Below are 21,460 nucleotides of genomic sequence, written 5' to 3' on the forward strand. Positions count from 1 at the left end.
AGGAGCCGCCACTGGCTAACACTATTTGCACTCACACACACACACACACACACACACACACACACACACACACACACACACACACACACTAGCATGGACTCAAACACAGACGGTCAAAGCAAACATGCATCAGAGTTTAACCCCAGCAAGTTCTGTTCGTTCATATTCAACTCTGCATTCTCAGAGTAAATGCATCCGTGGTTTCCAAAGATAAATAAAGGAACTGAGCTCTGTAAGGTAATAAAAACTCAGTATGAACTCATGACTGATGGGCGCTATCACCTTGGCACGATAAAAAATGGAAAACGCTGCGACAGAGAGCAGCATGTTAAAAATATCATGCTGTGAAACAGACAGAAATGCGTCGTGTCATGCAAAAGTGGTGTACGGATGGCGTCCCCGCCGAGAGCTGAGTCAATCACCCCCCTGTTAAAAATGCCAGACAGGAAGACAAAACAAACTATTTAGGTGGCGACACGTTGGCTGACAAGATGCAGATAGTGGACCCAACTGACAGGTACATGCAAACAGCAGAAATAACAAACAGTTGGCAGTTTGAGAAACTCATTGAGCTACTGTTGATGGAAAAACGGAAATCTAGTTTGCAGGTTTATAGACAGTGAAAAGAGAAGACGGGCAATTGGTGACATGACCAGTGTTGGGGAGTAACGGAATACATGTACCGCCGTTACGTATTTAAAATACAAAATATGAGTAACTGTATTCCGTTACAGTTACCGTTTAAACAGGTGGTATTCAGAATACAGTTACTTTGTTGAAATAAATGGATTACACTGCGGTACTTTCCTGTTTCATATTGTCGCGGGTCAGGACTGTTTGGGTTTTGTTTGACAGCTACGTTCTGTTGTTCCAGGCGGCAGCGTTACGGTTGCCATGGTTACAGGGCGACGCTCTCTCTCTCTGCGACTGTGTGTTTCCTGGGTGAGAGAGCGCCTTTTCGTTGTTGTTGTTGTTGTGCTAAGCTAACAGGCAGAATGCTACAAGCATAGCTCTAAAGAATGTAGCATCATGGGCAGTGTAGTCCGTGCTGCAGGGAGAATGGACTGCCATACACGTTATGTGTCTGTGAGCGCGAGGAGGCAGAAAAAAGGGGAGTGGAAAGGTACGAGTTGTCATCGAGGAAAAACGGGAGCTGGAAGCATGTAAATATAATAATAACCACTGCAGCCAAGAAGAGTGCCTGACGAGCCCAGTTGTAAGTAAGCTATTAGGACTCGACTGTACACCGTGTTCGTGTTTTCCTCCGAAAACAATAAGTTCCGTTGGAGCAGTCTTTCAACGCCTCTCTCTGTCTCTCACAAGAAAAGTTGACCCACACAACAAAGTAAAGCTATTTTTCGGCTACGAGCCGACAGGGACCCCGCCGTATTAGTCAGAGGTCCGTTTACTACAGTTCGGAGTCGCGGACCTTCAGTAATAGTAATAAATCACACAGCAATAGTACATTCACGTTGTTGTAAAAAGCACGATAATATATTAAGTAATCCAAAGTATTCAGAATACGTTACTGTCATTGAGTAACGTAACCGAATACGTTACAGAATACATTTTGGGGCATGTATTCTGTATTCTGTAACGGAATACATTTTAAAAGTAACCTTCCCAACACTGGACATGACACAGTGGACAAAAGAAGACGGGGGATAGCTATGCACCAGGATAATGGCACAGCTGACAGCCAGTCAAAGCCAGTAAATGTATCCTAACTGTGGCAGAAAGCAAAAGGACAAACCTGCACTGCGACATCTGGAGAGGACTTGGAGAAAGGTGGACGCTGGTTAGGTCACATGTCCAGCTGTGGGTTAACTTCAAGCAGTGGTAATCGGCTTTGACAGACAAGACAGGCTTAATGAAGGCTAAGCCACGCTTACAGCTTCTCTCAGTGGTCAGCGGGCAAAGGTTAGCGGCTTAGCAGCAGGACACTGAAACAAACAAACTCCAAACAAAGCATAGGACACATGAGATTTTCTATTAGCATATTTACTGCAGTAAAGTGTCAGATTATTTTCTTTTTTTGGAAACAGTTGCATACTGGCGTAAACAGAAAAGGTGGGGAAAAAAATAAGAGAGAGGAAAACAATAAGTACGAGGGGGGCGGGGAGTCAAAAATGGAATCAGGGGAACTGAGGGGGAAGAGAGAGTTCCTGTCCCTTCCAAGGACATGGCAGTGTTCATGTTCTCAGTCGGTACCATCTGCTCCAGGAGCATGTCAGCCTGCCAGTGAGGAGAATGGTACAAGGCCGCGCCAAAAACATGCCGTAACACCGCCACCACCATAACAAACAAACAAAACCCTCACACAGACATGCACACTCACACACACAGGCACACACACTGCAGAGCCGCACATTAATTCTGTTCCAGCGAGTGTCAGCAGCAGAGTTCCAGCTATTAAAAATCTGCAATCTACTCGAGATCTGCAGGTATCTGTGATACTGCAAAACGAATTTTCCAGGGGAGGCTAACACAGTGATGTGAAATAATTACATCTCTCTCTGGGAGATGCGAATTAAGATTATACGGTTTCGTGAGCTGGGTCCAGGTGTGCTAAGGAGAGAGCGCTGGGGCTGAGTCAGGCCCGAGGTGACGGAGCAGGAGAGCACCCGGGGGGGGGGGGGGGGGGGGGGGGGGGGGTATTTCTGTGTGTGTATGTGTGAGCATGCATGGATCCCTAGATGTGTGTGCATGTGTGTGTGGCTGGGCTGTGATGTGTATGCAGGAGTACTTTAACTTGTGTGTTCCTGCTGCTGAGTCTACCCCCCCCCCCACACACACACACACACAGACACGCAACTTAAAACACAAACTGTGTGATGAATAACAGAGCTGTCGGTGACATGAGCATAAATCTGTATGAACAGGCAGTGATTCTCAATCCCTCATGTATATGTAATTACACACACACACACACACACACACACACACACACACACACACACACACACACACACACACATGCGTGCGCGTTACTTATAACATGCACTGCGACTAGTTGACCTAGATACCACCTGACATTCATCTCTTTGTAGAGGACTGAAGGCATCTGTCATTTTAGGAAAAAAAATGCTTAGAAGGCAAAGAATGAATCACTTGTCAACGTATTCGATAAAGTTGAGCAGATGGACACTCCATCACTCCCTGGACTGTGTTGCTGACTTCCTGTAAAAAAAACCTGACCTTCACCGATGCCCTGAGCGACTGTTACCAGCGCTTCTGATAAGCAAAGGTGAGCGAGGGGAAAACATAAACTTCCACCTCAAACCTCTGAGACAAACGTCTGAAAACTGGTCAAATATAACTAAAGGTGGAGCTATACGCTTTAAATACGCTAGTTTGCAAAGCAGAGTCTGACCACGTCTGCAAAGTGAAGACTTTTCATAGCCGTTCCAAACAGTTCACACTTGAAGGTGGAGGGAAAGGCAGGTTGTCACAGAGAGGAGTGTGGAGACACGACCTGGTTTAAAAATGGGGCTGACACTGCATTGTCAGACAGCTTCTCTTGGACAACCTGCATTCATAAAATTCTACTTCTTTATGTGCATCGTAACAGACAGATCTAAAAAAAAGGAATGTATCATACGTTATACCTCCTGCAACATATCTGACAACCACCCATATTAGATGGATGTTTTTTGAGTGACAATTTAAATTCCAGTAAAATGCAGAGACAAAATCAGTGATGAATGTAAGTACACTGATATTTTGGCCACATTATTATTGATTGTCTCTTTATATCTATGTATATTAAAAAAAAAATCTGCCTGTTCCACCTACGGCATTGGTCTGTCCTATTTGTTATACATGTTACATACACTTTATACACCGAATTATTCCAGATTTAGACACATAAAAGCATGTTTGTCAAAGTGCATTTATCACTTGTTTTATTAAACTTAAGGATGAAACACACAACTCAGTTTGAAGCTAGAAAAATAAAGATGTGCAGCAGAATTATTAGTACTCGTTTCAAGGACACATTTCTAAAGCCTCTCCCAAAAATCTGTGGAGGTTTTATAAAACGTAGATTGAAAGTGAAAGCAATTCAGTCAAATATTCTTCTTTGAAAAATAGAGCACTGTGCAAAAAGTGTCGAGAAACCTCTCATCTCTAAGAAATTGAGAAATAGGTGCAAACAAGCTTGTTTGTTAAATTAGGTATGGCCTTTCTTTATTCTCTTAGGCACGTTTTCTTGTAATTTCTTTAAGTAGTCTTTAGAAATAGTTCTCCAGGCTTCCTGAAGGATGCTGAAATCTCTCTTTGGATGTTTGCTGCCTTTGTTTTTTTTTCCTCTGTCAAGATGATCCCACACAGCTTCAATAATGTTGAGGTCCAGGCCAACCCATGATTGGGAGTGTAGCCAGTTAGATTCTTTCCAGATGATAATGCATGATAGAACAACATCTGATTGGACAAACAGAAACGTTCATCAATTTTGACAAGCTCCATGACCGAGCCACCACCATGTTTTACTGGACATCCATCATACATCCTGATGATGATTTCAACACAAAATATTTCAAACTTGGATTCATAATCATGAAGATTTTCAGTCCAGTTCTTATGTAATTTTGCATAACTCAACCTTCTTTGATGGATCAACCTTGAATTACATAAAAATAAAAAAAGTTGAGTGAATAGATTCTCCATGCAAGACTGTTGGCAAATGATTTAACAGGTTGAACTTCGTTCAGTTTAAAACTGTTGGATTTGTATCATAAAATTATTCAATGAATCCAGAGAAATCTGTATACAGGCAATGACATGGAGAAACATCATTTTCAGCAACTACCCAGAGTTGGTTTCATCACTTGGCTTTTTAATGGATATTTCCAAAACCAAAGTTATTTAATTATTTAACAATGCAGTGCACCAACAGAGGGAATGCAAAAGTTACATGCGTTTCACAGTTGCAAGCTAAAGTGCTTTCATCAGCAAGAAGATTAATTATTACATCTGGGAGATTAAAAAATGCTTTTAAAAACATAACTTTACTTTGCAGCATTGCAAATTTCCTGCTTTAAGAAGTTTAATCAAAACTCAACGAATAGTTTAGGAAGAGTGACCATCTTAAAATAGCACCGAACCCCAAGTTTTGGGTTTAAAATGTACTTCAGTCATTTTTAGCTTCATATAGAAACTTAGAAACCCTTTTTCCTTTGAACTGTAGCAAGTAGCAAATGATAAAAATTAGAAAAAAAAATTAACATGCATCATTTTCAGTTCATCCAAAAATGTACCTAAAACTGGTAAAGCTTCACTGGATTTATTGCAGAAGCATTTTGGGTTTAGACCAGTGTTATCAGCACACTGACAAAAAGTAAGAATGTGGTGGTTGGCGTGGGAAACTTCTACATCCGTGAGGGCATCATTAATGCTAAATGATAAATAATGAAGGGTAAATAAGGAAGGATGACATCTTTTTCATGTTTACAAGAAGCAGAAGTGAGTCACGGTGATTCACATAACAGGCTTTTTCTACTTTCTGTTCTAAGCCTGTGAAACTATCAAAGATCCAGACATTGAGGTGATATGATTTTATGGGTTTCAGTGCAAATACTTCATATTACTACATTTTTGTATTTTTCTGAAGCGATGCGTTGTCAGGCAAACAGAACTGCCAGTGTGAGACACACTTGTAATTCATTTTCATCAGGATTACAGACCATTAAGGTATTCTCACTCACATACATCTCTTACACATCCAAATAGAGCAGATTTGACCCCAAGCCCTTCTGTTGCTGCAGCAACGCTGCTTGCATCCTAGATGACAGTATCACAGACAGTATCAAACAACATTTTACTATGGAGACAGTGGCAACACAAGCACTTAACACTCAATTACTGTTGACACCAAGAGATACCAAGTAACAAACAGCAACATTTCAGTCATTTTGATATTTCATGCTGTTTTGAGACATACACCAACTCTGGATTCCTATTGGCTTGTTGCACAGCCTGGTGTGGCTGCGACTGATGTAGCTTTTGTATGCGATAGCCTCAAGGTCCCAGCATCCTACTGCATATAAGAGAGGCTGATTAGTGAATTCGAATCACCTGAGACAATCACCCGTCCCACCACTGCTGAACTTAATCATTCTGCTCCACCTCTGCTCCTGCTGCTGAGTGTAAACCACACCCAGTTGCCACATCAGGCTTAATGTGTGTTGCAGTCTTCCATATTGGAAGTTATTAGTTTTATGTTGTCTAATGATATAAGGGTGCTTTCGGCAATCTTCCTAATTATACATAATCCGTTATGGCCAACGTTTTATCATGTGTGCAAACAACTGGAGCGTTAATTATTGGATGTACTGCATATCTGTATGAAAAATGTTATATATAGTACTAAACAACAACAAACAAGCTCATTCACTGCCACTATACATTTATACTGTATCCAGAGATATTTGAGTGCTGCTAGTAATAATACTTAATATCGTATTGATTCGAGAGTGGTGCCATTGATACTTTGTTTCTATCTTCTAAGTTCAGTGTGTAGCCCAATGAATTGTGTTGAATGCATTATTTAATTTTGGAAATAAAAAAAATTCACTTCCACATGTGCACTATGAAAAATGTCTGAACATTTTTGTGTTGATGGTCACATCTATTTTATCTATACCCTAAAGCACCTTTAAACAACACAAATTAACCAAACTGCCCCCAAAACTCACTTTCAAAATACATGAAAAGGTTCTTTGACTTGTTAACTAATTTTTGTGGTAAGTAAAATTTTAATGGTCATGAAATTGTGTCCAGAATTTGCAAACTGATGACGCTTCATCGCATAAATCCCTCACATAAGCTGCCTTTATAGGCAAGGCAAGGCAAGGCAAGGCAAGTTTATTTGTATAGCACAATTCAACAACAAGGTGATTCAAAGTGCTTTACAGAGACATTAGAAACAAAAACAAATAAAAAGCATGATTTAAAATTGATTAAAACAAGCAAACAAACAAACAAATTAACAAACAAACAAAACAGTATATAAAATCAAAACAGATAAAATCAGAACAGTAGATAAAATTAGTAGTTAAAATGTTAGTTTTGAAATTTAAGCTTAAAAGTGTGGATTTGGTGCTTTATTCAAATGCAGCTGAGAACAGGTGAGTCTTCAACCTGGATTTAAATAAACTGAGTGTTTCAGCTGATCTGAGGCTTTCTGGGACTTTGTTCCAGATATATGGAGCATAAAAGCTGAATGCAGCTTCTCCGTGTCTGGTTCTGACTCTGGGAACTGATAAAAGACCGGATCCAGATGACCTGAGGGATCTGGAAGGTTCATACTGGGTCAGGAGGTCACTGATGTATTTTGGTCCTAAACCATTCAGAGCTTTATAGACCAGCATCAGAACTTTAAAGTCTATCCTCTGACGGACAGGCAGCCAGTGTAAAGACCTCAGAGCTGGACTGATGTGGTCCACTTTTTTGGTCTTAGTGAGGACTCGAGCAGCAGAGTTCTGAATGAGCTGTAGTTGTCTGACTGTATTTTTAGGTAGACCTGTAAAGATGCTGTTACAGTAATCAAGCCTACTAAAGATGAATGCATGGACTAGTTTTTCCAGGTCCTGTTGAGACATCAGATCTTTTATCCTTGAAATATTCTTGAGGTGATAGTAAGCTGACTTTGTTATTGTCTTAATGTGTTTTTCTAAGTTTAGGTCTGCATCCATCACTACACCCAAATTTCTCGCCTGGTTTGTGGTTTTTAGGTGTATAGATTGAAGTTCTCTGGTGACCTGTAATCGTTTTTCTTTGGCGCCAAAGACTATTACCTCAGTTTTGTTTTTGTTTAGCTGGAGAAAATTGTGGCACAACCAGTCATTGATTTCCTCAATGCATTTACCAAGAGCCTGTACAGGGCCTCGGGCTCCTGGTGACATTGTGATATATATTTGTGTGTCATCTGCATAGCTATGATAGTTTATTTTGTTGTTCTTTATAATCTGTGCCAGTGGGAGCATGTAAATGTTAAACAGAGGGGGTCCCAAGATGGAACCTTGGGGAACTCCACATGTGATACTTGTCTGCTCAGATGTGAAGTTACCTATTGATACAAAGTATTTCCTGTTTTCTAAGTATGTTTTGAACCAGTTTAGTACAGTTCCTGAAAGTCCTGCCCAGTTCTCCAGTCGTTTGAGTAATATGTTGTGGTCAACTGTATCAAATGCTGCACTGAGATCCAGTAAAACTAGGACTGACATTTTTCCACTGTCTGTATTCAGACATATGTCATTAAACACTATAGTCAGAGCGGTTTCAGTGCTGTGGTTCTGTCTAAAACCTGACTGGAAGGCATCATAGCAGTTATTCTGTTTTAAGAAGTAATTGAGCTGTTGAGAAACTGCTTTTTCAATGATCTTACTTAAAAATGGGAGATTTGAGATCGGCCTGTAGTTTTTCATTTGTGTCTTGTCAAGATTGTCCTTTTTCAGTATAGGTTTTATTACAGCAGTTTTTAGTGATTCTGGAAACACACCTGATATTAAAGAAAAGTTCACGATCTGTAACAGGTCTGACTCTAAAGTCTTTGAGACCTTTTTGAAAAAACTTGTTGGCAGGACATTTAAACAGCAAGAGGAGGAGTTCAGTTGACCTAAGATGTCCTCCAACCTAAGATGTCCTCCAAGGTTGAAAGTATCTGTATCTGTACTGGTATTGGCAGTACTGGCCCTGTATTTACTTGGTATCGGATCGATACCAAAATTTGCACTAATTTGAACAGGTACAAGCCCAGAGCTCAAGCTCTGGCCCTTTGTCACATGAGCAATGTCTTTATAGATCTGCCACTGAAACCCAAAGAAAAGTCCACAGCAATAAATTTCCCTTCTCATATATATCCACTACAATCACTAACGATCTCCGTCTCCCCCTGGGCTGCAAATTATCAGGAAACGTCAATGACTAGCTGAGCGGTAATTTGTAGAGCAGCGGACCCCCATCCCCTTGACCTTCTCTACCTCCCTCCATGTGAGACAGCGAGCTTCTCTCCTATCAATTCTCTGCATTTTTCCCCCTCCTGCAAGTGAATGTCACCCCCCCCCCCCCCCCCACCCACTCACCCATCCACCCACTTTTCTATTTTTTTTCCTCACTTTTCCTTAACCTTTCTTTTTTCTCTCCCTCCCCAGTCTCACTCCTGTAATGATTTACGCACTGCCTCTATAATAAAAAAGGAGGGGGTGGGGGGTATCTTAAATAACAAAATAAATTCTTTATTAGCGGGGAATTGATTGATAACTAAAGGGAGAGGCTGACAGCTGTAGCGCTGTAGTGCTACAGCCCCCCCCCCAAAAGAGAGAAATACATGAGGTTTGCGTGTATCAAGTCTCTGTCTGGTCATACAGCTGTCCAAGTCACGCTGAATTATCAGCCTGCAGGCCGCCGCTCCTGAAAAATCAATTTGAAGGGATGCACTGCAGAACAAAAACTGTCGCATGACTCGGGAGAAGCGTATGTTTTTCACAGAAGAGGTGAGATCGTTGATATGCTGAACACACAAGCACACAGAACAAAAATGAGGAAGAGCAGCAGAGGAGGAGGAGGAATGTGTGTGCAGATGCCAGTCCGATCTCCTGAATCCCTTTCACTGCAGCGAGATTTTCCCTGTGATTCGGCTCTGGTGCATATAAGGATGAACTGGTAAGAATGAGTCAAGTTGATACATGCAGTAGTGGGCGAGAAGGAGCATTTCACAGCGACGCCCACATCCTCACCATGAAGACCTGCAGTGGGCCAGCCATGGCAGACAGTATTGATTGATTTGTCTGTTTAGAAACTTAGAATAGGGCACAGAATGAAGAAGAGCTTATATACCAGCACAGACACACATCATGACTAAACTGCACACCTGTCCTGTCACACTCTGACAGCTTCTGTTGCCCTAGTTAGAGCTTTATATAAAGCTGTGCCATAGCACTGTAACAAGACAGCCCACCTCTGTCACTTTTGACCTTTTTAATCACCCACCTGCACCTTAATGACACAGCAGGTTGGAAACATGCTTGCTCCTCATTCCTCCTCACAAAAAAATGAGAACAGGTACCATCATTACCCAAACGTCTCTCTGCATAGCTGCATGTGCTCATCCAAAGTCAGAAGACCTCATTATCTAGACCCAGGTTAGTGCTACACTCGCCAAACACACTGATCAAACTATTATTGGTTTTTATTTATTTATTTTCCAACAGATCCTGTGGAAAAAAACATTAGCTTCTGTTGGTTGGCTAAAGCAATAAAGGTTTTAAGAGGCTGTTTGATGTGATTGTGAGAGATTGCAGTCCCCCCCCCCATTTTCTGTTTGTTTGTTTGTTTGTTTGTTTGTTTGTTTTAATCATGAGTCCAGTCAAGCTACAGCAGCTAGACCCTCTTGTCTGTGAGCTCTGACTCTTGACATTTAATTTGGGATTGCTGGTTACTGAACCAACAACAACCCCCACCCACCCACTGAAGGATATAAAAAAAACAACAACAGCAATAGAATAATATTAAACACAAAGTGAACCCGTCTTCCTTCATTAAATAGGTTCTTTTAGATGTTAAAGGAGGAATTGACTTAACCAGGCTGGCGGAGAATGAAGACAACCGGACACCTGCTGCAGATGGGGAATCAGTGAACTTTTATTGAGACAGAGACAACCTCTCAACACAGCTCACATCAGGAGATTCCTAATATTTGCTGTGAGGATGGGTATATATTCTCTAAAACTTACAGGAGGGGGTTGTGAGGAAAGTGCTGCATTAGCAGAAAAACAACTCCATAAAAGGAAAGCGGCCTTGGGTGTTCTAGTCTCTTCGCTTGCAGATATCTTTCGCCTGCAGGATGAGGCGATCGCTTCTTATCGCTCTCAAGGCCAAAGTCGTGAGCACATTTTTATTACACAGTTGCACAGTAACTTTAAAGCTGAACAATATTTAAAGCTGAATAATGTTTGATCAGATTATATTTTCTTCAAATCCCCCTTTTGACCCATCTTAAATGGGTCAACACACAAAAATAAGTAACATTCAAAGGAACACAGAGACGTGTCGAAGCCTGGCTCGAAAAACTCCTCGGGTCTTTTCATTTGTCTTTATCTGTCATTGCAGATGAGGAGAAAAGAGTCCAGGCACCACCCTGCCCAGGGGTCGGCTGCAAGCAGTCTCGGTTCCCGACGAAAGCAGTAACAGCTGCCCTGCACACACGGATACAACGAGTTAGTGCAACCAGGGTAGTGACACAAAATTAACAGTTCCTGTAACCCAGCAACCAAAAAACATAAGTAATGATAAAAATGTGGAGAGTACAGAGTATACTATAATAATGAGAGATATAAACGTGAAAATGTGAAAGAATAAATCAACCGTAAAATAAACTCAGAACGGTAACTGCTAAGGACATTCAAAAGTGAATATGGTAAAACGTGAGGAAGGGGTGTGGAAAAAAAACAATTTATATCCAGTGGTGGGAGTACACATTCGCTCAGGCTTAAGTCCGGAGACCCTGAGAACATCGCTTAACCCTCACAACCCGACCAGACACAGTTCAACCAGATATATCCTTCAAGAGGAAGTGGGTGAGGGAAACAATTAATAACAAGCCCAATACAAAACACCACAGAGAAACAACCATTCTAGAAGAATTTAAACAAGAGAAAGACGATAATGTTCGTCACCCTCACGATCAGGATTATGCCAATGGGAATGAGACCCAGGGCCAGGAAGCAAACAAAGACGCAACATCTTTGCCTGCCTGTCATTTCAGGGGGAAAGGGCCAAGACATGTTTACTTAGCTTGGATGTCGTCTAATAGAGGATGATGGGGCACAGAAAGGTGGTCCAGTTCCCCCCACCTCGCCAAGGGCGTGTTCTAGGAGTTAAAGAGCAACAACCTGCAATCTGTACCAAAAAATCTTCATAGTCCCACCGGAAAATCATAAGAGTAATAAACGATTCAGCTCAACAGACAAGTATCATGTTCAGGTTTCTCCAATCATTAAATCACTATTATTGCCACAATTTGCTTTATTCACCCTTTGGGCAATGTTATTCCAAGAGAGAGAGAGAGAGAGAGAGAGAGAGAGAGAGAGAGAGAGAGAGAGAGAGAGAGAGAGAGAGAGAGAGAGAGAGAGAGAGAGAGAGCCCCTAATGGCCAGTTAGTGGGCTCTAGGTCAAACTGTCCCCAAATTTGTTATTTGTTATTATTACTTGTTTTCATGTCACTTGTCTGTTTTCTACTGCACCCCTCTCACCAAAGCAAAGCAAACATTAGCAGCACATTGACCGTAGTCAGGCATCCTCATTCCATAGGTGCTATAAAACATTTCCTGTAAAAGAATCACAGTTTTCAAGACAGGGTGTGTCTCCCCCAACACTCTCACCAGAATACAGTGTAATAGCATCCCCAACTCCTAACCCATAAACACCGTTTCTTCACACATCCGCCCAGAAATCCTGTAATAGAAAAACATTAAAACTGTAACCCTGTAGGGAAGAAAATGTAAATGGTAACGCTGCGCAGTTACCTCTGTAAGCCACACAAGACACAAAAATGGCATTTACAGGTTCACTCATCCTCGAATATTTTGTCATCCTTCTACTCCTGTAAAAGAAACCCACATAAATTCATCCACCCTTTTATCCTATCTAGGTGGAGGTGGTTAACCTTGAGTCATGGTCAAGTCTTGTCATCTTTTACCAGTCAGTCCGTTTGTTTTTATTCCCAGTCTTTCATCCATTCATCCGTTCTTTGCTGATAGTGAAACCTGTCGTCGCATCTAGTTTCCACACTCAGCAAAATGACGTCATCTCAAAAAGAAACAAGAACTTGAGTTTGGATTACCTCGCTGAATCCTTTTTTAAACAGGGACTCTCGTTTCTAATTGTCCCCACAAGTGTTTCCTCCAGAACCCATTTCAATGCGGAGAAACTCACTTACAACAATTTTCTCGCCGACGTGTAATGCTTGTAATTTCCGATGTGCAGATCTGCTTAAAGAAAAGATTCACAAACAAAAATCAGTAAATATAAAACAAAATAAAATGAAAAATAACAAAAACAAAATGCAGACGCCCGGGTCTTAGGACTTGTCACTGAATATTCTTCCCATCAATAAAAATACCAACCTAAACCTACACAGAGTCAAATCAACACCATCTCAACCTTTTCATATTCATAAACCTATATGTTTTGCGTTCGTGAAACAAAATTGAACCATTAAGTAAGTTGAGCTCTTGAAATGTTTTAATTCTCTTAATTCTGCCAGTTTATTTCAACACTTATTCAATGACTTTTATTCAACTGCTACTTGGTCACTCGACTTTTACCTGTTCAAATTGCCTAGGGTTCAACAAAGTCTAGATCCCCGTTATCATGAAACTTGAACGGTGTACGATGATTTACTTACAGTAATTTAGAATCATCACTCAACCTAGCTCTACTACTGGCACTGCGTGACTTTTCTCACACTGGAAACCAGAATTTAGTACAGAACTTTAATGCCTCAGGCAATCGCGTTCAAGGGCTGCCCCCCCTTCTCTTCTTCTTTGTCCGTGTGTTCCTCCTTTATTAAATCTCCATCACAATGACGTGGCGCTCTGAAATAAAACTCACACTGTTAATTCCTCGTTTTCACTCTGCACCACTGCTCAGAGTGTTTTCTTTTCTTTTTAGTGTAGAGTAAACAATTAAGTCGAGGCCTTAAGCCCCAGATATCTCGCACGGGCATCATTTTCATAACCAAACCGCTCCGGACTCTGCTCCCCAGACCACACAAATGCCCTCTGGGCTTATTATTATAGCAAATTCTGTATTTGACTTTGTTGTGTGCAGCATTGAGCCTTTGTCAGTAAAGCATTCTTCATTGCAGCAGCTGGAGCATTGTGTGTCACTTCTTAGTAAATTAAATCAACATTTTGATTTTAGTGCATGGGTATGTATCAGTTTTTACTCCCTCAACAAGTGCATAAGTGTTCATGTGTGTGTTTCCCTTCATTCTAAGTAGGCGCATGCAGAAGTGTGTGTTCGTGTGTTGGTATATGTTTGTGTTCATCACCTTCCTGTTCTGTAGTTTAGGTAAACCAGCGGCCTGACGCATGGCCTAGGGTCCTCCCCTCCTCTTTGGGTCTGTTTTCATCCGTTGTTGCAGCTGCCTGCATCTTCTCCTTGTACCTTGACCCTTTTGCTTCTGTATGGTCCACGGCCTTCTGCAGCTCTGCTGTTCGGCTCTTCTCAGAGGTCAGCATCCTTCTGCTCACCGTCCCTTTTCCTCCGGGCTTAATGCGCGTCTCGTCACAGCTCTGTCAGCTGACGCAGCCTGGGAATTTCCCCCGTGTAGTGAAACGGGCTTTAGGTTTAGTGCTCTCCGTCTCTGCTGCATGAGATCACTCTTTTGCAGCACTGTTGACATCCTCAAGTTGTTGTTGTGAGTCCAGCTGCTGTGGCCTTCAGGGGTCAAAGGGTCAAAGATGGTCGCGGAGAGGGCAACGATGGTAGAGGGGAGGGTAGGAGTCCAGGTCAGCTTCGGCTCTCAGAAAAAACAAAAACAAAACAAAACAGGCGAACAGGAAAATGATGTTGTGTTGGCTGTGCTGTGTTGGCTGTGTTATCCCGAGAGGGGAGAAACAACGAGATCTCGTCTCCCCCCTTTTTTGTTTTTGTTTTTTTTTTTTTTTTTTCACCATATAATCAACTCATAACCCCTCAAGTTGACAGGACAACACAGGTACGTGTTAAAATTCTTAAGATCCTGTTTAGAAACCTAAAAAGGAATTTCCTATCATTCAGTAGTCATTTGTCTTAAACGATCAACAAAAACATGTCCCAAGTCGACCCTTTTAACCACTAAATTTGTCGTGTCCTCACTTAATCCTCAGACCAGTGTCTTTGTCTTTTGACGTTACGTTGTTGTCTTGCAACCCAAAGCGTTTAATTGTCAGTAATGTATAAACTATATCATTTAAAAACAGGTGTATGTTAAGTGTCGCTACTTTAACCTTGCATGTACGTGCACATGTATGTAAGCTGTTTCTTCATTGCATGTATGGGTGCGTCTGTATATGGGTTACTTTAACTTTTTCTCAAACGAGGCATTTCTCTAACACGCACATGTGTCTGTTCCTCACCCTTCTCATATCTTTCTCTGGTTGTGTGTGGTTTTATTTGTTTCAGTGATTTACCAGGAACATCTTTTCCTTTTCTCCATGTCTTCCGCCAGAGGTTAACACTGGTGAAATTCAGGGACACAGCACCCAGAGCAGTTCAGCGAGAAAAACCCGCCTCAAACTACATTCTCTCTTTTTTGTTTTACCGGGAGGGGTGAGGACAACTCTGGTGTCCAGCCGTGAATTTTAGCCAAAGCTTGGCCTGTCTTCTGCTGCCGTACTCAGGCTTCCAGGTTAAGAAAAAACACCTGTATGAAGACACTAAACATACATTTAGTATTTGTATAAACATAACTGCCTAAATCATTGAACTCTTGAGGAGGGTGTATTTCAGAATCAGAATCAAAATCAAAAACTTTATTGTCATTGTCATGAGACCGACGACATTAAGAATGGTCCCCGATCATTGCATCATCCCTAGTAATATCAAATATAAAAAACAATAAAATTCAATCAATAAAATAGATAGAATACTTAAAATACTAAGTATTCCCACCGTCATGCTTCAGACCGTGCATAGATTAACACAAGAGTGGCATGGTGGACATTTTTGTAGTATTCAGATGTGTTATTGCAGTTGGATAACAGCTGTGTTTTGAGTCTATTAGTCCTTGCTCTGATTGCCCTGTACCGTCTGCCTTAGGGCAACAGTTCGAACAGGCAGTGGCCAGAATGTGAGGTGTCTTTTATGATGTTTTGGGCCTTTTTAAAACAGTGGGCGTTGTTTGACTCTTTACTAACTTTAAAACCCCACCATAACAATTTCTCACTGACAAACTTCTATGCATCCATTTAAACATGCGAAGCCAGCACAAAATCACACACATACCCCTACAGCAAAGCTTTAACATAACCACAATGCAACTCCTCCCTTAAACGGGAGAAATCACCCTGAATCAACCAACTCTATATAAAACGTCAAACAAAGATAAACCACAAACATTTCTACACTTCTGTGTCTTCCACGCAGCACAATAGGCAGAAAAACACCGATTACTCACAGTCTACAACAAAAGAAAAACCTGCTCTTTTCACAACTCTCACAGCTAAAGTCAAAACTCTTACCCAGTGCCTCTGAAATAATAAAAAATCACCAAATACTCGATTACTCTTTTCACTCGCTCCCTCTCACTCCCTTCTTCCTCATACAGCATACACGCTCGCTCCCGCGGACCCGCTCGGCCCCGCGGGCTCACTCGGCCCCCACCTTTTTCCTCTCACAGAGACAGAGAGAGAGACCCTTTTCCTTTTTTTTTATTTCTCCAGCACACATACACACACAGAATCCCAACTGAGAGAAAGAGGGAGAGAAGAGAAAAGAGTTGTAGAGAGGAAGTTTTTTAGCAGGAGTTTCAGATCTAACAGATTTATACAACTTATTTACACACACCGGTAATTTATGTTCTATTTATTGATTTTAAAGGAGAATTTGGGCCAGCTGGGTTTCTGCCTCTGTTAGGCACTAACAGCTGGGGCGCTGCTTTAAAGGTGAGTCAGCACTGAAATATCCCTTCAGGTGTTACCAGGCTTCTACCAAACCGGAGTCTGGCGGGTAACCTTGCCTAGAGCTTCCTGATAGGGGTGCTAGTTGGTTGTCACCTTGTTCACACGTCTCATTCACACTTCATACATTACCTGCAGTCACTCATTACCCTCCTTATGTATGTAATAAATGTGTAAAAAAAAAAATTCTATGTGTGGTGTATTATTTTAACCAAAAGAGGAACCTAGTTCCTTTAATTGTGTAATCTGTGAACAACGGAGAACCAAACTGTCCTGCCCAGTGTTCCACAGCAAGCATTCAGCGTGTATTTATGTGTGTCCAATATCAAACAGAACATCAAAACATTTAAAACACTAAAATCATCGGGGTTTTAAGAAGAGATCCGTTTTCTCCTATTGATCAAAGGGACCCGTCCTTTGGACTCCAACCAGTACTTCTCTTTTTTAAGTTTTAGAGGATCTTTTCTAATAAAGTCCTCTGGGCCTTCCTAACCCTTCTGTAGTTTAGAGAATATTACTAAAAAATATTCTCAAGGCCTTTAACCTTTTAATTTGTTTAGAAAGGCGTTACTAATAAACCCTTTCAAGGTCCCAGACCTGCTGAGGTATTTATCCGACACCGGAGAGCGACCCGTCGGCCGCAACCGTGGTCAGACCTCAGTTCACTCTTATCTTTATTCACTTATTCACTTATTTCTTATTCACTTATCTCTTATTCACTTGTCTGATTCTCAACAAGCCTTAAGTAAGCCAAACAATTTTGGTTATGAATTACTAGGAGTTTGGACACTAAGTATTTTTATAATGTTCAATATAGCAGAAATAAAAGGTCTGCTTACCTTGTTTTTTGTGTGCACACAGCTTTTGTCCAAACTCCGTTCACTCAGACCACGGCCGATTTCCTCCCATCCGTTCCAGTTGACCTGGAGCGCATCCTGTTCGTGACGCCAATTGAAGGATATAAAAAAAACAACAACAGCAATAGAATAATATTAAACACAAAGTGAACCCGTCTTCCTTCATTAAATAGGTTCTTTTAGATGTTAAAGGAGGAATTGACTTAACCAGGCTGGCGGAGAATGAAGACAACCGGACACCTGCTGCAGATGGGGAATCAGTGAACTTTTATTGAGACAGAGACAACCTCTCAACACAGCTCACATCAGGAGATTCCTAATATTTGCTGTGAGGATGGGTATATATTCTCTAAAACTTACAGGAGGGGGTTGTGAGGAAAGTGCTGCATTAGCAGAAAAACAACTCCATAAAAGGAAAGCGGCCTTGGGTGTTCTAGTCTCTTCGCTTGCAGATATCTTTCGCCTGCAGGATGAGGCGATCGCTTCTTATCGCTCTCAAGGCCAAAGTCGTGAGCACATTTTTATTACACAGTTGCACAGTAACTTTAAAGCTGAACAATATTTAAAGCTGAATAATGTTTGATCAGATTATATTTTCTTCACCACCCAGCCCGGTAGATGCTCTCTGAACAGAGCTACCTCTGATCTCTGCCACGTTTGCAGGTTAATTGCTGCCCGTGTTAAACCTTCCCATCTGACAAGCTGCTATGTAGGCCATTGATCCCTCCAGCTGGCTGTTGCCACATGATGCCAGCATCTGGTATCTGGGCGGAGGCAAAGGTCACAGATCACCTGTCCTCCAACCTCACGTCTGCATCATAAATACCTAACACACGCATGCACACACACGCTTGTTAAACACAGTTGATTAACAATAATATGGACATTTTATTACAGTAAACGATAAAGCGAAATAATTTTCAGATATTTTTTTCTATATTTGTTAATTACATGGTGAATTTGGTCATTTATAAAAAAAGGAACGCCTGTAAAAAGATGGATTATAATACTGGTAGAACACCTGGACATTTTCATCTTTTAAAAAAGATCCTTTTTGTTTTTGTTGTTATTTATTATTAATTTTTATTGTTTTTATTTTTTATTTTTAACACTGTAGACAGATAATGCATTACTGAATTACCAAAACTGACCTGGACCTGCATAAAAAGCAGAAAATCAATATAATCTTATGTCTGTGAAGGTTCTCAGTCATCCAGGTCATCGTAGTCAAAGGAGCTTGCAAAGAAAAGCGTCTGGACTTCTTTACGTTACTTGAAGACGTTTCACCTCTCATCCGAGAAGCTTCTTCAGTTCTGAGGTCAAATGGTGGAGAGTCCCAACCTAGTGGGAGTATCCCCCCACAGAGGGACAAAAGGACCCCCTGATGATCCTCTAATCGCCTGGGCCAAGGTGTGAAACTGGGTGTGGGTCCCAATCAGCCAGAGTTTCACATCCTGGGCCATCTGATCTCAGGAATTCGCATGATAAGGTGGGGCCAGGTTTCACAATGAACTCACCCGAAACTTATTAGAGGATCATCAGGGGGTCCTTTTGTCCCTCTGTGGGGGGATACTCCCACTAGGTTTATATCTGGGACTCCCCACCATTTGACCTTAGAACTGAAGAAGCTTCTCGGATGAGAGGTGAAACGTCTTCAAGTAACTTAAAAAATATAATCTTACATAAACATTCAAGATCAAAGAACTGGGTCAATAGTCGTGGATATTTTCCACACAGTTCCTGCAAAAACTGCTTTTGATTTCATCTAAGAGGTTTTTGGGGGTTTTTTCGGGGGGGAATTCATGTCAATACTTGAAAAAAAAAAAAAAAAACCTTACAGAAACTGAAGCACTCTGTGTAACAGAAACACACAAGCTGGTAGAATTTTATTTGGTGGGTTCATTTAGGCTCAAGCTGGAAGAAAAAAGTGAACTCAAGAAAATGTAGTGACATAATGAAACAACCTACAGGGCTTTTTGTTTGCCGTTTGTTTCTTGGAGCCAAGACTGAGAAGAGAAGTTGCTGGAATCGAGTCAAGTAATCAGCAGTCTTTGTTTCTGCTTGCCATTCTTACCCAAGTTTGCTTTTCAGAAGGAGACCGTAGCTTCAGAGAACAATTGCTCGTTCTTTCCTGCAGGCCCTGCGTGGACGTCTAGCAAACAGATTTGAATATGGCTAGAAAACCAAGCTGCCAGTCTTGTGTCTACAAGTTTGGTGGCCATTTAAAAAGAAGCGCCTCGCTGACAGGGAGAGATCGGCATCTGATAAGTGCCGAAGAAGTAAAACTGCATCGCGTTTCATCTAAATGACAAAACAACCAGAACACAATGAAACGGGTCTTTGCGTCGTGACTCTGGGTAAACACCATCGTGCTCTGAATACTGTACGGATGATTTGAGCCGTGGGTGGATTAAATGGAATTTGTCATCTGATGAGCTAACAAAAACTGCACTATCAATATATGGCAAGTCAGATGTCACTGTGATTCACTGGGGGCTTCTCAGAAGTTCTCAAATAATGATATCACTCGATGGAAGTTTTTGCGCCTGTTAGTTCTGCCTCCAGCTGTATGTGAAGCGCAGATAAAAGGCGGTGGGAGAGATGTTCGCTTCGGCTGCGTCTCCGAGGATCAACAGTGCACAACCCACACACAGCTGTGTTGATGAGGAGAGCCCCTTACTAATACGGCACGGCCCTCAAAATTTGGATGGACGCAGCCCGGAGGTGATGCAGACAATCAGCGACAATCAGTCAGTGTGTCGATGTTATAAACTTGCATGAGAAATTCAGTTTTTTTATAACTCTCCCCACTTCTCTTGGGAAAATATGTGTGTTTATCTCCTTCTCTGGATGGAAACAAACTCATGAATAAACAGAAGGATGGCACATGTGAATGTGAAAACACATGGCTCGAGCTAATATAAATGTAGATGCTTCAGCTACAGAAATGATTTTAACTGGATTAAGGAGATACTCTGAGGAGGCGGTCCAAACAAAAAAAGAAAAAAGTGCCAAAGATTTCAGCCTTGGGGTTTGTCTTGTGTTGTAGTTAGAGGTTTGCTGGGAGAGAGTTTCGTTGCCTTCTTGTTACAAGGACTGCAGTGGGCCTCTACGCTTTTATTGATGACATTCAGTCAATTTTTAATGGATTCGCTTGTATCAAATTTTGCTCACCACGCTCACGGCATCAGGTTGGATCAGCTCTCTGTGGTTTGTATTGACAGGATCTGCCTACAAGGCTATTCCTTTAAACCTCTGCGTGGTAAGGCTCGCAGTCTCTTGGAGGCTCTCTGCAGCTTCCAGAAAAATGTTTTTTAAAGTAACACCACTGCTGGAGCAGTACTGTATGCAGCAGCAGGAAAGGAACAGCTGGACACGTCTCCCGTTGTTTGTTTCTGCTGCTTCCAGTTATCCGAAAAAAGCGTGGAAGTAAATGGGCTGCTTGACAACAGAGGAGCGTTTTGGGGTTAATGCCTTTGTGCTTTCTGCTACAAGCAAAGTGCACAATTCCTGCACTGAGGAAAAACTGTTGTGTCAAATTCAGGGAGCGTACGAGTGGAGACAAGAGATCCAACCCACTTTGCTGATTTACTAAATATCCACATTAACATGCATCTAGGATGCACCGCTCTGTGCTAAGCTGTTTCAATCAGAGCTTCCACACATTTTCTTTTGAGTGCAGTTCCAGGAAAACATTTACTGCAGATCCATCCAAGAACAATGGCAGCAAACCCCTGGATGGCAGTGTTTGGAAATGAATGATCAGACAGCTCAAAATAAAGGATTTAAGTTTTGCTTTTAACTGAGCTGTAATGAAGCGTCTTCGACAACACCTGAACCAATTGGAGATTATGTTTTTATTTCCAAGTAGGCCTGCATGAAATTACAAGACAATTTTATTTCCCTCCAGTCTCTTTTCATCTACCTCCTCTCTCTATA

General features: G+C 41.6%; 1 long non-coding RNA gene across 1 annotated transcript; it reads right to left on the bottom strand.

Moving 5' to 3' along the window:
* Positions 1 to 12,067: 12,067 nt before the first annotated feature.
* Positions 12,068 to 18,123, bottom strand: LOC309705734. Its single transcript, XR_014276597.1, has 2 exons — positions 17,730 to 18,123; positions 12,068 to 17,599 (listed from the first exon to the last, which is right to left on the bottom strand). It is a non-coding gene; the product is annotated as an uncharacterized lncRNA (long non-coding RNA).
* Between the last annotated feature and the right edge of the window lie 3,337 nt (positions 18,124 to 21,460).

Source organism: Aulonocara stuartgranti (genome assembly GCF_965226115.1).
Source record: "Aulonocara stuartgranti genome assembly, chromosome: 4".
In the NCBI taxonomy this organism is placed as follows: Eukaryota; Metazoa; Chordata; class Actinopteri; order Cichliformes; family Cichlidae; genus Aulonocara; species Aulonocara stuartgranti.